The 15381-nt window shown below is 37.1% G+C and overlaps 2 non-coding genes across 2 annotated transcripts; both read right to left on the bottom strand.

Moving 5' to 3' along the window:
• Positions 1 to 12010: 12010 nt before the first annotated feature.
• LOC147928435 (small nucleolar RNA R71) lies at positions 12011 to 12117 on the bottom strand. The gene has a single exon (XR_015581111.1). It is a non-coding gene; the product is annotated as a small nucleolar RNA R71 (small nucleolar RNA).
• A 1111-nt stretch (positions 12118 to 13228) lies between these two features.
• Positions 13229 to 13335, bottom strand: LOC147928434 (small nucleolar RNA R71). Its single transcript, XR_015581252.1, has one exon. It is a non-coding gene; the product is annotated as a small nucleolar RNA R71 (small nucleolar RNA).
• Between the last annotated feature and the right edge of the window lie 2046 nt (positions 13336 to 15381).

Genomic DNA, 15381 nt, shown 5'->3' with positions numbered 1-15381 from the left:
TAGAGAGGCTTTGGTCAAAGTGGCTTTATCATTATTTTTGGGTTACACATTCACAATCACTTTCAGATTTCTTTCCAGAAAATTGGTTTCTTCTCAATCTGGTCAAATTATATTTCCTCTCTATGTTTTTTAAAAAGTATTTATTAAGGAATATCTGTTTTTTTTTTTAATAATTGAGTTTTCGCGTGTAGGTAAGAAATGAAATAATTGAGAGCAATGCTATTTTTGAAACAGACAAACAGTGGTAAGATTATTTCATTTCTGTATGAAAAGTATGTTTCAGATAACATTCTTACTACATTATAAGTTTATTCATATTACAGTACACTTTTTAACCGATTTTTATGTAGTACTAGATGAATGCGCGGGTTATCTTTTACCGATATGAATAATTACATTTTCACTGTCTATATCAGATCATATATTGAGTAGTCAAAAACGAAAACACAAACCATGGTGATAAATATTATATGACTAAAAATTCGGAGTAGTCACCACACATAATTGAATAATTTTTTTCTCTAGCACTGTAGCAGTAAGGAAAAAAAATAGTAAATTTGGCAAATTCTCAAGTCTCATAATCTATTCTATCTCTTAAGAATCAAACACAAAATGACCAGTTTCTTCTTATTCTATAGTAAAATTACATTTAACAACACACATACCAGTCATAAATACATAAAATAAAAATTTAGAAACAACATCACTCAAAGATAAAATCCTTACGGTTCACCATAGTGAGAATGAACTTGCAATCATATGTATAGTTGAGCAGATAGAGCCATAGAAAAAAATTAGAGAAGGAAAACAACACAACAATGTAAAATTAAGAGAATTTTGATTTCTCTTGTTTGTTATCGAACGAGAATGAATATAATCACTTACAAACTATAATTAAAACTTAAAAGAACTAATTAAACATCTTTCTCTATATATTCACGACTCTTTGCATATAATGATTTGCTTTTTTCGAACCTGCTACACTGTACCAAAACAAGAAATATATGAATAATTAAATAAAACAATAAGCAAAACATAGTATACAATTCCAATAATGAAGAAACTAATTTGTAATCTATTTTAAGCAAAAGAAATAAACCATTACTAATGCATTAACATAGTATAGGTATGCTACAAAAAATATCCAGTTAGAACCAATATAAATTCGTTCATGTGTGGATATAGACCCTTGAGAATCCTAAAAAGCCACAAGTTGTACCCATCAGCTATTTGGAAAAATAAGCACACTAATCAGTTCCAATTAAACAATTTCTAGATGATGTTAAGACAATCTTAACATCATTATAAGAAATTTTTTTCCTTTAGGAAGTTCAGTCCTCTATTATCTTCAACATTCTAATCTATATTCTAAAGTCTAGTCTCGTTGGTGATTTCTTCAAAAGAGTACTCTCTGAATATGCTTGATCTTCAAGTTCTCATTTTTCTGTAGTTGACCTTCATCTTCCACATCTTCGTTCACTACAAAAAAAACAGCAGGATGTGAGAGATATATAAAGGAGCAGTTACTGCAAAAAAAATAAAGCAAGGAAGGCGAAAATGATCAATAACAATTACTACAAAAATCAAGCAAGGGAAGATGAAGAGAATCAGTCAAGTAACATAAAAAAAAAAAAAATCAAAATGATTGGTTGATTTTAGTCATGGACATGTGGCACTCTCTCCATTGCTTGCTGATGTGACAGAAGGATAGAGAGAGTTTGTCAACTTTTATACTATAGATTAACAAAATTTCTTAAATGTTTCTATGTTTTCTTTTATGAATGAACTTTTTAAAAAGAGATGCAACACGATAATTTTATGTAGTATTCAACTTTTATATGTTGTTAATTATTTTTACTTAAAAGAGTAATAGTTTGTTTTAAAATAATTTATTATTAGTTTATGACCCATGCTTTTTAATATATTCCATTTTTGTTTAATTGATGACTTAATTTGGTAAAACAAGAGCCAAGAGCAAATCTTTTTACTAAATTATAGTAACTTATCAGTATATATATATAGTAGTATAACATTTCTTGTCACAACTGACAGACACCCTACCACCAGATGTAAGCACCAGTTTCAATCTTTGCACGAGGAAATGGGACAACACTTAAATAGACCGCCAGGTTAACAATACATCATCATCGAGTTCATGTTGATACTCTTATGATTTATAAATAGATTCCATTTATTATATGATATATATATATATATATATATATATATATAATTTATAGATCTGACCATTGATGTCTTTGTAATTTATAGGTCTCACACTGATAAAATTTTGCTGGTCTAGTTGTAGTAGTTGGTTCTTTTGAGTCATACTTACCATTCGCGTGGATAGAAAAACCCATCATCTACATTTATTGAGCCTGCAAAAAACTTATTAAATGGTTATATCATTAACATTTTGTTAATTTAATAATGGTTCCAAAACTTGTAGTTTTATCATTTCCCGAGAAGGTCCAAATTTGATGTAAAAAAAAGTTAATGAATCATGTACTAACGTCTACCGTCTTTGTCCCCTTCTTCCTATACACTTCAGTCTACTTTTTCATTTTATATTCACTGTTACATCATTTGGATCTCGACGAAATAGTTGTTTATCATAGCCATTTCATTACATTTACTATATTTAGTTTATATTTAATGGTAATTTGATCCAAACCATAAGCGCAATTGGGTTGTAGAGGATTAATTTTTGAGTAGAATGTTTCTAAGTAATTGATCCAAACCATAAACGCAAACAATCTTCTAGTGAGAGACGATAACCTATTACGTACGACTACAATCAAATTATAATTTTTCATAAATAGTAGTGTGATTCGATTACATTTTAAAGTTGCTTTATTTTTAACTGTAAAAACATCTAAGATTCACAATTACCAGACCTCATGTATATAAATAGCTTTCACCCCTTTTTATTGTTTTGGAAAAAAGCTCAATTTGTTAAAAAAAAAAGAAGAAGATGATCTTTATTATTATTTTTTTTGATCAAAAGAAGAAGATGATCAACAATGCATAATTAATTATGAAGTGGAAAAAAGAAGTACAATTATGAGATTTTGTTTTTTACGTTGAATCTAATATGTTAAATCTAACAGATATCTCATCAGTGTTTTCTTTTCTTTTTTCGTCTTCATCAATATTTAAGAGACGGGCATATTTCTTGTAGTATAATATGATATTCCAACAGAAAATTAAAGGAAGCATATGGATATGGTGATCACTTATAAATAAGCAAATTATAATACTCACTGGATCTCTGTTGCATAGTAATTAAATGGACTCTGTACTACATTAAAAATAACATTAAATACTAACATACCACTAATCTGACGTAATAAACAAAACAAATAATCTCACACCGAAACAATGACTTGTAACAATGGAACCACAGCGATTATAGAAGGAGATTAATGTTATAAATTAAACTTAGTTTTATTGTCGATGTCTGGTAAAGAGAGACCCACATGAGAAACAAAGTGAATCAAATGACAGATCTATAAAGTAGGATAAAAACAAAAGAAGAAAGCAAAGAAGATTAGTAAAACAATTGTTACGATCTTAGATAATTAAAATAATTTGCCCAAAAAAAAGATAATTAAAAATAAAATTGCTAATATATATATGGGGAGATGTACACAACTCACCCGACCGCACTTCATGTGCTTAGCACGTGAAAAGTACGTTACTCGTGATTGTTACTTTATCGTAGTATCCTCCATAGTCCACACACACGATTGGGACTAATGGACTTTTCTCGGATAATGGTAGAGAAGAGCGTAACGAGCTTAAAAAGGACAACAACTAGTGTCCAAGAAACAAAGACCACTTACTGTTTCGACAATAAGTCTTAGGTCGTGTAAGGAGTCTACCTATGACTTGTCACCGAAGCAAAAGACCCATCACAGCGTTGCTGTTCTCAACTCACAATGTTTATTATATGATTTTCAGTCCATTTAATACAAAAAGGATTCTAATCCTGAATACTGAATCCACTATTAGGAACTGAGAAGTCTGAAATACTAACAAACCACATTAGCTGTCAACACTCATTGACACCTTCGTGCGCTGATTAAATTATTCAGTTTTATTCTATGAAGTCTATGTTGATGGTGAACCAACTAAAACAAAAAAACAATGCACGAGCTGTTGGGCCCAAAACAAAAGAAATTGGGGTGTAAAGTTATCGAAGACAGATCAGATCTGTTGGAAGTTGATTAATTGGTTAATCCTGCAAAAGAAGAAACAAAGAGAAAGGTGAGAGAATGAAGAGAACAGACGCTAAGCATCGAAGAAGAAGAGCATAAGCTTTTGTGTCGTACGGTGAAAGAAGAGAAGAAGAAGGAAGAGAAGCCATGGGCCACTAGTGTAGTAGAGACCCATTAACATTAGTGGGCTAAGTGTGTTAGCTATAGTAATTAGGTTGACAATGAAACCTAAGTGTAAAAATGTTATGTTGCTGTAATAGAACATTATCCAAGATATTATCAATGTAGAAGGTTAAGCATAAACGCTTCTTGGATCCTTTCTCTCTACACCAACGAAAGTGAATCAAAGAGAGTGAAAGAGAGAAAGTAAGAGTTCAAACCTTTGTGAGTAAAACAGAGGTCAGAAGTGAGAATTCCAACATGGTATCAGAGCTACAAGATCTCTGGAGCCTGCATCAAGAAGATAAGGTGAGACCGAGAGGGAGAAGAAGTCAGTCAAGGAAAGACTGAACTGGAGAAGAGAAAGAAGGGAGTACGGACCTGAAGCTTGGTTAGATAAGACCAACAGATCCGAGAGAAAGGAGGAAGTGAGATGCGGCTAGAGAAGCTCCTCAATGGAGGACCTACAACCAAGTGAGAGGCTGTGAGGGAGAAGAGAAAGCCGTGAAGAAGAAACAGCAAAGAGAGAAAGACCAACATGTTGTTCAAAGCAAAGCTTGTTGGGTGAGGAAAGAAGAAGCCTACACAAGGAAAAGTGTTAGGCTGAAAGAAGAAAAAAAAAATGAAAGAGAGCAAAGCTAAAACTATGTCGGAGAAGAAGAGAAGGAAAAGGATGTGGTGACAAGAGCATCATCAGCTACCACAAATACTTTTACACCGTACCTTCAAGAGCATCCAAGAAGGCGAGGAGGTCTCTGGAAGAAGCTGTGGAGATAGTGCGGATGTGAAGACAGAGTTGTGGGGTGATTTCTTTTCTTGTTCTGACATGGTGAAGTGACGCTTGAAGACGCTTGTAGAGGTTGAGAATCCGTGTGGTTCCTAAACTGAAACAAGAAGAAGAAGAAGCCAGAGGTTAGAGAAAAACCAAAGTAGTGGTGAAACAAACCAAGTCGGACAATGTCGAGGTTGATGATTCAAGAATCCAAAGCTAAGGTTAGAGAAAAACCGAAGTAAAGAGATGGAGCCTGCACAACAAAGAGACGTGTAAGGCAATGAGAAGACACCTCCTCCAAGGAGGAGGGCGTGAACGAGGAAAGAGAGGCTGCAGACATGGCAAAAAAAAAGTCTCATGAGGTTAGAGTGCATAAAACCAGTGTTCAAAGATCAACAAGACTCAATTTCAAAAGAGATGGATTGAGAAAGAAGGTTGAGGCTGAGAACAAACTATGTGAAGCTTCAAACCAAGAGGGAGAATCTGTGGCTAGAGTTGAAATGAGAGAGGTATGCTTCAAGTTTGGAAAAGTGTTTGGTTTATCGAGTTTGTGCTAGAGGTTTAGAGAATCAAAAAGACTGAGGTTAGAGAAAGCCTTAGGTGATGGTGAAAATAACCAAATAGACTAAGGTTAACCAAGGTGATGATTCAAAGGATTAAATGCACAAATTGGTGATTAATGAAACACCAAATGAAAGAGGGAGATACCTGAGATTGAGAAACAGCACAAGCTGTTGGAGAAGCAGAGATCAAAGCTGAAACACAAACCAAAAGGAAGATGCTCACCTAAGAGTAAAAAGTGAGCAATAATCTGGTTAGAAAGGCAAAGAAAGATCAAGTTGAATCCAAATAGTGAACGAAGAAAGAAGCTCACCATAGAGGGAGCTGGATAAGGAAGGATAAGAGAAGCTCACCACAGAGGGAGCTTGAGCCGGTTGCACAAAGCACCGAAGAAGACGTGAAGAAGAGTCACGCACAATACTTCAAGAACGAGAGAAGAGCCCGCGGGAAAGCTTGAAGGAGAGACTTGCATGTTACAGAGATGAAGCCACAAGGCTGACTGACCTGCAAGTGAAACAAATTGGTCAAAGAGAAACATGGAGAGAAAGTGAAGGAAAACTGTCAAGAGGTGACAAAGAAATTCGCAAGAGAAAAGCTGGATCAATGGAGATTCAGGTCAAGAGGGAGAAGAACTAGTTTGGTAATAAGCTATGTCGACATTGTGAAAGAGGAACCATGAAAAATGGTGATGTCGGACAAGAAGCTAAAGCTAGAAAAGAAACAAGGGAGAGGTAAAGAGTTACCTGCGTGTGGACTGTGGAGAGCATATAGTCTCCATGAGGAAGAACCGAGATGGTGATGGGTCGACTCACGGGAACAGACGGACGTGAAGCATCAACTCCATTGAAGAGGGAGAATAGACAGAGATTTCACTCCCAAGTACCTGCAGAAAAGAAAGGATCGATTAAGAAGAATCGAAGCAAGAGGGAGATGGATTCAAGTGGGAGATGAAAAGAACTTCACGCTAGAAAATCAAGAGGAAGAAGATTGATGCGTGCAGATTCAGAGCTAAATGGAGAGCGATATAGCAAACTCACCAGTGAGTTTTGTTGATATCATGAAGAAGAAATTCGTCCGACGAGGAGGCGGATTCACGAACGAAGAACAAGGAGCATGGGATTCAAAATCCCAACTTTTGGATTTTGGGATTAACCAAATGAATCAAGAGGGAGTGTTGGAAGTTGATTAATTGGTTAATCCTGCAAAAGAAGAAACAAAGAGAAAGGTTAGAGAATGAAGAGAACAGAGACGCTAAGCATCGAAGAAGAAGAAGAGCATAAGCTTTTGTGTCGTACGGTGAAAGAAGAGAAGAAGAAGGAAGAGAAGCCATGGGCCACTAGTGTAGTAGAGACCCATTAACATTAGTGGGCTAAGTGTGTTAGCTATAGTAATTAGGTTAACAATGAAACCTAAGTATAAAAATGTTGTGTTGATGTAATAGAACATTATCCAAGATATTATCAATGTAGAAGGTTAAGCATAAACGCTTCTTGGATCCTTTCTCTCTACACCAACGAAAGTGAATCAAAGAGAGTGAAAGAGAGAAAGTAAGAGTTCAAACCTTTGTGAGTAAAACAGAGGTCAGAAGTGAGAATTCCAACAAGATCAAGATATTATAATGAACTTGGTAAATATTCCGAAAATAAAAAAAAAAACTTATATGTATGTGTAACGCCCATGAATCGAAAAGTAAAGATTTGGCGTGGGAGTCGATTAACATCAATGATGAGTGTGGCTCAACACCTTAGTTGGGCATGATCAGTTTGATGTATGTTTCTCCAGTTTATGCGGTTGGTTCTGATAAACGCTAGGTTTGTTTTTAAAGGTAGAACTCGACGTCTTTAGGGTTGGTAGTCTCTTTTTGTTATTTCCAGAGAAAAAGAAGGAAGAGATAAAATTTGTAAGGTTCTTAAAGTTTCTAGAGCTTTTTGTTCTTGTTTTCTAAGAGATCCTTTAATGTGAGTGGAGATCTAAGGTTAAGGATGTGTGGGAAGTTTGTTGTAGTGTTTTTTTGTGGTTGTGGTTGGTCAAAATCTTCTTGCTTAGAGGTGAGTGCATGATCATGATTTATCTAAGCGATTATATATATGTTTCTGTGTGTTTTCTGTGATTGTGTAGATTGATTGTGCTTTGAATGTGTGTTTAGTAACCTTTAGAGACTTATGTGGCTTATGTGGGAGTCATGGACGTGTCTGGAGCAGATGAAAGGGGAGATTCGTGATGTTCATATATTTCACCTTGTTTTACCTTAGTTTATTTGCACCTTTTGCATGATTTACTAGCTTGTTTAGCCATTATTGAGTGATTTTAGGACTGTTTTTGCATTAGAGTAGATTTCCATTGCATTGCATTGTTTCTTGCATAATCAGGTGATTTAGGACCCAAAGGAGCATGGAGAAGTGTTGAGGGAGAGTGGAGCCATCAAGAGAAGCAGACAAAGGAGTTAGAGCAGAAGAGCACCAATGTCCGGAAGTCCACTCGACCAAACACTCGACCGTGTGAGGAGAGGGACTCGACCGATTGAAAGAAGCAGGAGAAAACCTCACTCGACCATACACTCGACCAAGCACATGGTCGAGTTGACCGAGCCGCCTTCCTATTTTGTCTTCTAGCCATTTTAGGGCTTCCCTTCCTTCCTATATAAACCCATTGTACTCTATGACCGCAAAAAGAGCCACTATTTAGAGAAAAATATCTAAGAAACCTAGTTTTTACCCTTTTGGGAATATTAGCTTTTTGTTTACAACATCAACCCCTTTTATTGCATTTTCTCTAGATTTTCTTACTTTGTTGGTTTTGTAACTTTCTGGGTATTGAGAATCTGAGTTTAATTCTTTGTTCAATATTGTAGATCTTTGTCTTATCTTTCTAATCATGCAAGTTTCATTAATTTCTGAGTTTATGATTTTGTTCATCATGTTTAGTGATTCTGAGTAGTGTGTTAGGATCTTAGAGATGGATAAGGTTGGATAAGAGTTATAGTTGCTTAGGCTGATCAAGATTGATTGTTTAAATATCTCTTCTCGGTTGGGTGTGCTCTAAGCTGTTCTTATATCTGAGAGGGTAAGAACAGATCTTAAGCTTCCTAGCATCACACTAATGTCTAGGTTGTTAAATAAAGCCAACACTAGAGATTATCATGCTTGTCCCAAGAGATTGGTTGCACAAGGTGGTTTTTGACATTTATGATCTGAATCTTAATGCCTGCTTTTATATGTTTTAGCTAGTGAGAACTAGGTCTAGGAGTATCTAAGCTTGATTGTTATTGTCATGAGAATGGATTAACAAGTACTAAAAGGTCATTGTCTAGAGATAGCTCACTGTTGTTTGAGATTTGTTGATCACTTTAGGTGATGATAACTTAAGTCCAGCCCATGAGCCCATCCCTAGGGCCTACTCTGTTTATTGATTTCTCTATTTGATTATTGTTATCCGTTTTCTGTTTGATTTGCTTTCATTCTGCTCTGTTTTGATTGTTGATTTTGGTTATGTTCTTCGTATCATTCCACTCGACCTGTCACTCGATCGAGCATACGATCGAGTGCATGCTCGAGCTCCTTTCCAGAGTTCTTGTTTATGTTCTGCATCTTTCTAGTTTCATTCTTGTTTCATTGCATTCACCTTTGTTTCTAGTTACTGTCTTGCATTTAGTCTCTTATCTTAGTTAGTAGTTTTACATTCTGCATTTCATAACTATCACTAGGTTGTTAGAACAAAACCATTTTCATACTTGACTTAACTTAGATAAGTGTTCACATCCTGATTGCTTGCATCTTACTCATTATGGATTGACATCTCTTATATTACAACAACATAAGAGTAATTTAAACCTCTTACACTCCACCTGATCATTCATCATCATCCATTCTTATGTCTGTGTGTTTGATTGCATCATTCATTCATTCATAAGTAAACCCACCAAAAAAGTATGTTTCAATTTGGCGCCATTGCCATTTGAGTAATTGTTTGTAACATTCAGGATTTACACAAGTTTAAGATTAATTTCTATTGTTCACTTGATCACTACTGATTTGCTTCTTCATCTGCTTGGTTGTTTTGAATCTCAGATACCAACTCGACCCAGCACTCAACCGTCTGCACGTTCGAGTGGTTGATCGAGTCACCAACCCAGATTCAGTCAGTCATCTTGTCTCAGTCGGTTCAGTCTTCAACACGAGCCGATGCTCGACCAAGTGTCAGTTTGAGCGTGTGATCGAGTCAGTTGATGCAAACTAGATCCAAGGGAAAGCAGAATCTTTAGAGGTACCTTGATCATATCAACAGACTACCAAGAGACTTGAGGCAATAGAAAACCAGAATCCTTCAGGAACAGGAACGACAGTTGCTGATGGATCCACCAATGCAAAGACCAAGGCAGATTGGAGCAGGAGATGCTCCAAATACTCATACACAAAGAGCAGGCATAGTACCTCCTGCAGTTGCCAACACTAACTTTAACTTTGAAATCAAAAGTGGGCTCATCACTATGATCCAGTCCAATAAATTCCATGGTCTGTGATAACATCATTCTTTCACCCATTTTAGCTATAGTTTTAGTATGCATTTAGGAAGAGTTTAGTATGATTTCAAGGCTTTAATGTCTATTATCAAGTATTTTAGGTTTTAAGAAGGTTTTACAGGTTTTATAACAAAAAGGACCAAAAGACAAGGAAAATACGTTTCAGGAAAGATTCAGAGCTTTACAGTACGGGACACTTTTTAAGAATTTCTACAACTCACATTTCGACGTACTTGGTGTCTATGGAAAGCTGGAAGAGTAATACTTCTCCTCGAAGTGAAATTAAGTCAATCCATTCACTCATCAAGAAGTTATGCCCGATTTACCGAGACGTGTTACAAGCCGACGTAAGGAGAACCTTTCAGCCAATGGACTTTTATTGAAGGCCTGACCAGCGACCATCACGGCGGCCCAGTCGAAGTCTTCACCACGTTCTAGAAAATTCCTACGCCGCCCCTTGTCCTATACTTAACAAGAAAAGTCGTTTCTACCCTTACAAAACCCTAAACCTAGACAAAACCCTATAAATACTCTTCTAAGCCCTAGGGTTTAGAGTGTGCATTCATTGGAGCAGCCAAGAGACACGACCAGAGGAGCAGCCGGCGACCAGAAGCTCTCTCACGTCCCTCTCTTTGAAGCTTTGAGATTCACCAACTTTTTCTATTCTATTTGCTTTGTTCTTTGTTTCTAAAGAGAAGATCCTACAACTTTGTTTGACAATCATTGAAGTAATATCTAAACCCTTTTTCTCTATTTAGTCTTTTATGTTTATGAGTTTATTAAACCTTGCTTTGATTATTCCCTTAAACATGCTAGAGTAGTTTTCTAGTTGGGTTTAAAGGGATAATCAAAGGGGGAGATGATCTTAGTTTAGGTGGCAATTTTTAGAGTTTGTTAGATTTATATTCTAGTTTATTCTATGCTTTAATTCTAAATCTTTGCTTAATGCTTTAAGTTAGCCTCATGAACTAACTATGATCTAAAGTGTGTGTGCTTTGCCACAAGCTTGCATGTGTGCTTGACCTAGCTTAGATGTGTGAGGATTCATAGGAAGCACATACCCCTTACCTATGGAATTTCATGGATTAGAATCGAACCTGCTTAAAATGCTTTGATCTATGCGTTGATCTATGCATCGTTGCCTGCAACAGTTGAGTCTCGGAGTATAGTGATCTTAGACGGTTAGCTTGTGAACTATAAGTTAACGGTTCATTCGTGTTTCGTAGTCCGAGTTTTAGATAAACAAACCTATCCTAAATTTTCCTAGATAGATAGATCATTGAACCCCTGCGATTTCCCTTGATGCCCAACGCTTGTTTTATTTATTTTATTTGCTTTTTATTTATGTTTATTGCTTACTACGACAATGACAACCTAAACCCCCATTTTTATTGAGTCCTAGCCTTACTTACTTCCGACGGATTCTCTGAACAACAACTCTCTCTCTGTGGGATCAATCCTTAAATACTACTACTAATTAGCTGTGCACTTTCAGCCGTTGTGTGGTCAAAAAGGTAAAAGATTTTGGAGCGAAATAAACCACGCATCAGTCTGCTAATGGAGGATCCTTTAGATCACCTTGATGAATTTGATAGGCTTTGTGGCCTCACCAAGATCAATGGTGTGAGTAAGGACAACTTCAAACTCAGATTGTTCCCATTTTCACTAGGAGACAAGACTCACTTACGGGAGAAGACATTACCAACATAAGCCATAACCACATGGGATGGATGCAAAAAGGCCTTCTTAGTCAAATTCTTCTCTAATGCAAGAACAACTAGATTGAGGAATGAGATCTCAGGCTTTGCGCAGAACAACAATGAGACATTCTGTGAAGCTTGGGAGTGGTTCAAGGGCTATCAAACTCAGTGTCCACACCATGGGTTTAGTAATGAGTCACTCCTTATGATGTTCATATATTTTACATTGTTTTACCTTAGTTTATTTACACATTTTGCATGATTTACTAGCTTGTTAGGTCATCATTGAGTAGTTTTAGGGCTGTTTATGCATTAGAGTAGATTTGCATTGCATTGCACTGTTTCTTGCATAAACAGGTGATTTAGGACCCAATGGAGCATGGAGAAGTGCTGAAGGAGAGTGGGGCATTCAAGAGAAGCAGACAAAGGAGCTAGAGCATAAGAGAACCAAGGTCCGGAAGTTCACTCGACCACCACACTCGACCAGACACTCGACCGTGTGAGGAGAGGGACTCGACCGTGCACTTGACCGAGCACATGGTCGAGTTGACCGAGCCACCTTCTTATTTTGTCTTGTAGCCATTTTAGGGCTTCCCTACCTTCCTATATAAACCCCTTTTACTCTATGCCGCTGACAAGCCACTTTAGAGAGAAAAATATCACAAAAACCTACTTTTTACCTTTTTAGGAATTTTAGCTTTTTCTTTACATCATCAGCCACTTTTAAGCCTTTTCTCTAAGATTTTCGTACTTTTTTGCTTCTGTAACTTTCTGGGTATTGAGAATCTGAGTTTGTTTCTTTGTTCAATATTGTAGATCTCTATCTTATCTTTCTAATCATGCAAGTTTCATTGATTTTTGGGTTTATGATTTTGTTCATCATATTTAGTGATCTTGAGTAGTGTGTAAGGAACTTAGGGATGGATAAGGATGGATAAGAGATATGGTTGCTTAGACTAGTCAAGATTGATTGTTTAAATATCTCTTCTGGGTTGGGTGTGCTCTAAGCTGTTCTTATATCTGATAGGGTAAGAACAGATCCTAAGCTTCTTAGCATCACACCAATGGTCTGCCAATGGAAGATCCTCTAGACCACCTTGATGAATTTGATAGGCTCTGTGGCCTCACCAGGATCAATGGTGTAAGTGAAGACAGCTTCAAACTCAGACTGTTCCCATTTTCACTAGGAGACAAGGCTCACTTGTGGGAGAAGACTTTACCAACAGGAGCTATCACAACCTGGGATGGCTGCAAAAAGGCCTTCTTAGCCAAGTTCTTCTCTAATGCAAGGACTGCTAGACTGAGGAATGAAATCTCAGGTTTTGCACAGAAGAACAGTGAAACATTCTGTGAAGCATGGGAAAGGTTCAAAGGATATCAAACTCAATGTCCACATCATGGGTTTAGTACTGAGTCACTCCTTAGCACATTCTACAGAGGAGTTCTACCAAAGATCAGAATGTTGCTGGACACTGCATCAAATGGGAACTTCCTCAACAAACATGTGGATGAAGGATGGGAACTGGTTGAAAACTTGGCCCAGTCTGATGGGAATTACAATGAAGATTATGATAGAACTGTAAGATTTGTGGATTCTGCCCCAGATGAGAAATACAAGAAGCACCTGAAGATTGTGAATGAGAAGTTAGACAAGATTCTACTAAGTCAGCAGAAAAACATTCACTTCCTTGCTGAAGAAGACACAACAATTCAAGATGGGGAGAATGAAATGGCTGAGCTGTGTTATGTATAGATCCAAGGTGGTTTCAAGCCTCATAACCAGTTCAAGCACAACAATCTATCCTACAGGAGTACAAATGTGGGAAACCCACAAGACCAGGTCTATCCACCTCAACAGGCCCAACAACATAAAAATTATGTCCCTAAGCAGCAACACCAAGGTTTCTAGGCTCCAATGTGTCCCTCACTAGGGTTTCAGACCAACCAAAGCCAAGAACCACAGATTTAAGAGCTATGATGCAGCAGTTGCTACTTGGACAAGCAAATGGGCAGCTTGAGACAGCAAAAAAGTTTGCTTAAATAAACCAGAGGCTGGATTCTTCTTACAATGATCTGAATATTAAGTTTGAGAGTCTGAATTCTAAATTAAAGTTCATGGAAAGCAAAATTACTTCTACATCAACTCCTAAGCCAGACCAACTTCCTGGTAAGGCTATTCAAAATCCAAGGGAGTTCACAGCTAAAGTTATCCACTTCTATGAGCAAGCTGTCACTGAGGACAGTGAGGTTCAAGCTGGGGAGGATTTGTCACAAGATGAAGCTCAGAGTGAAGGTTTTACTCAGCAGATTGAAGTCGAAAAACCACTCGACCGTGTACTCGACCACTCACACGATCGAGTACGTGATCGAGTTGTTGCCGTAGAAGCTGTTAAAACTGTTAAATACATTCCTCCTGCTTACAAGCCTTCTCTGCCATTCCCAGGGCGTTTCAAGGAACAGAAGCTGAAGGAACTCAGGGAAATAATTGAAAAAAAAGGAAGTGATGGCTTTGAAACAAGAGGTTATCATTGAATACAAAGAAGAAGAGAGAGGACCTGCTCTGGAAGGAAGCTGAGAATCAGGAAGTGATCCTCTCTACAAAGGCATGCTGCTTGAAATGTCCAAGAAGAAAGCTGAGAATCAGGACAAGAGGGATCTGGAGGAGATTGGGAAAGCTGTTATTCCAACAAAACTTGAAGACCCAGGTCCATTTGATCTGCCTTGCTCTTTGAAGAAGGCAAAACCAAGGTTCAAGCTTAAGAAAAAACATGGTTCAAGTTTAAAGGGTGAAGTGATCAAGAATCAGCTTCACAGTGATCAAGTTACACCAGGGAGGATCTCATCACCTCCTTAGTCTCCAAACCAAGCCTGAAAAAGCATAAAAAGTCAAACTTAGTGACTTTAAACAAGCTCACTAGGGTGGAAATCCCTAAGGTATCATTGTACATAAGTTAAATTTTCCTTGTAGTTTTGATCTTTTTCTTTTATGTTTGTGGTGGACAAGCCTTTTTAAGGAGAGTATAGATGGGTTTGAGAAGAATTGAACTTGTAGAAATGAGTTTTTGGGGCCACTCGACCAGCCCACGAGAGGTACTCGATCGAGTGGAATGGGAGCCCAAGCCCATCGATTCAAATTTATCTTGCTCGATCGAGTGGAGGGAAAAACGAATTCGAATTTTGAATTTTGGTCAAGCACTTGACCATGTGGTGTCGATTGGTGGGGTTGAGTGACATCAAAAGTGAGTCAAAGATTCCCAATTCAAATTTGAATGGTATGGACGCTCCACCCTTGTCTCCTTGTCCCCTTAGCCTATTTATATAGAGACAAACTCGATTCTAAGTCTCTCACACTCTATCATTTGCTAAAAACACTAAAAATCTAGCTAAGAAATCTCTCTCAAGTTTTATCTTCTTACTCAAGCTTAGTTCTTTTGGTTTTTGGGTTACTAA

Source organism: Camelina sativa, chromosome 14, assembly GCF_030686135.1.
Source record: "Camelina sativa cultivar CO46 ecotype springtype chromosome 14, ASM3068613v1".
Lineage (NCBI taxonomy): Eukaryota > Viridiplantae > Streptophyta > Magnoliopsida > Brassicales > Brassicaceae > Camelina > Camelina sativa.
Note: the sequence above shows the minus strand (reverse complement) of the source record. Positions and strands in the feature narration are given on the sequence as shown.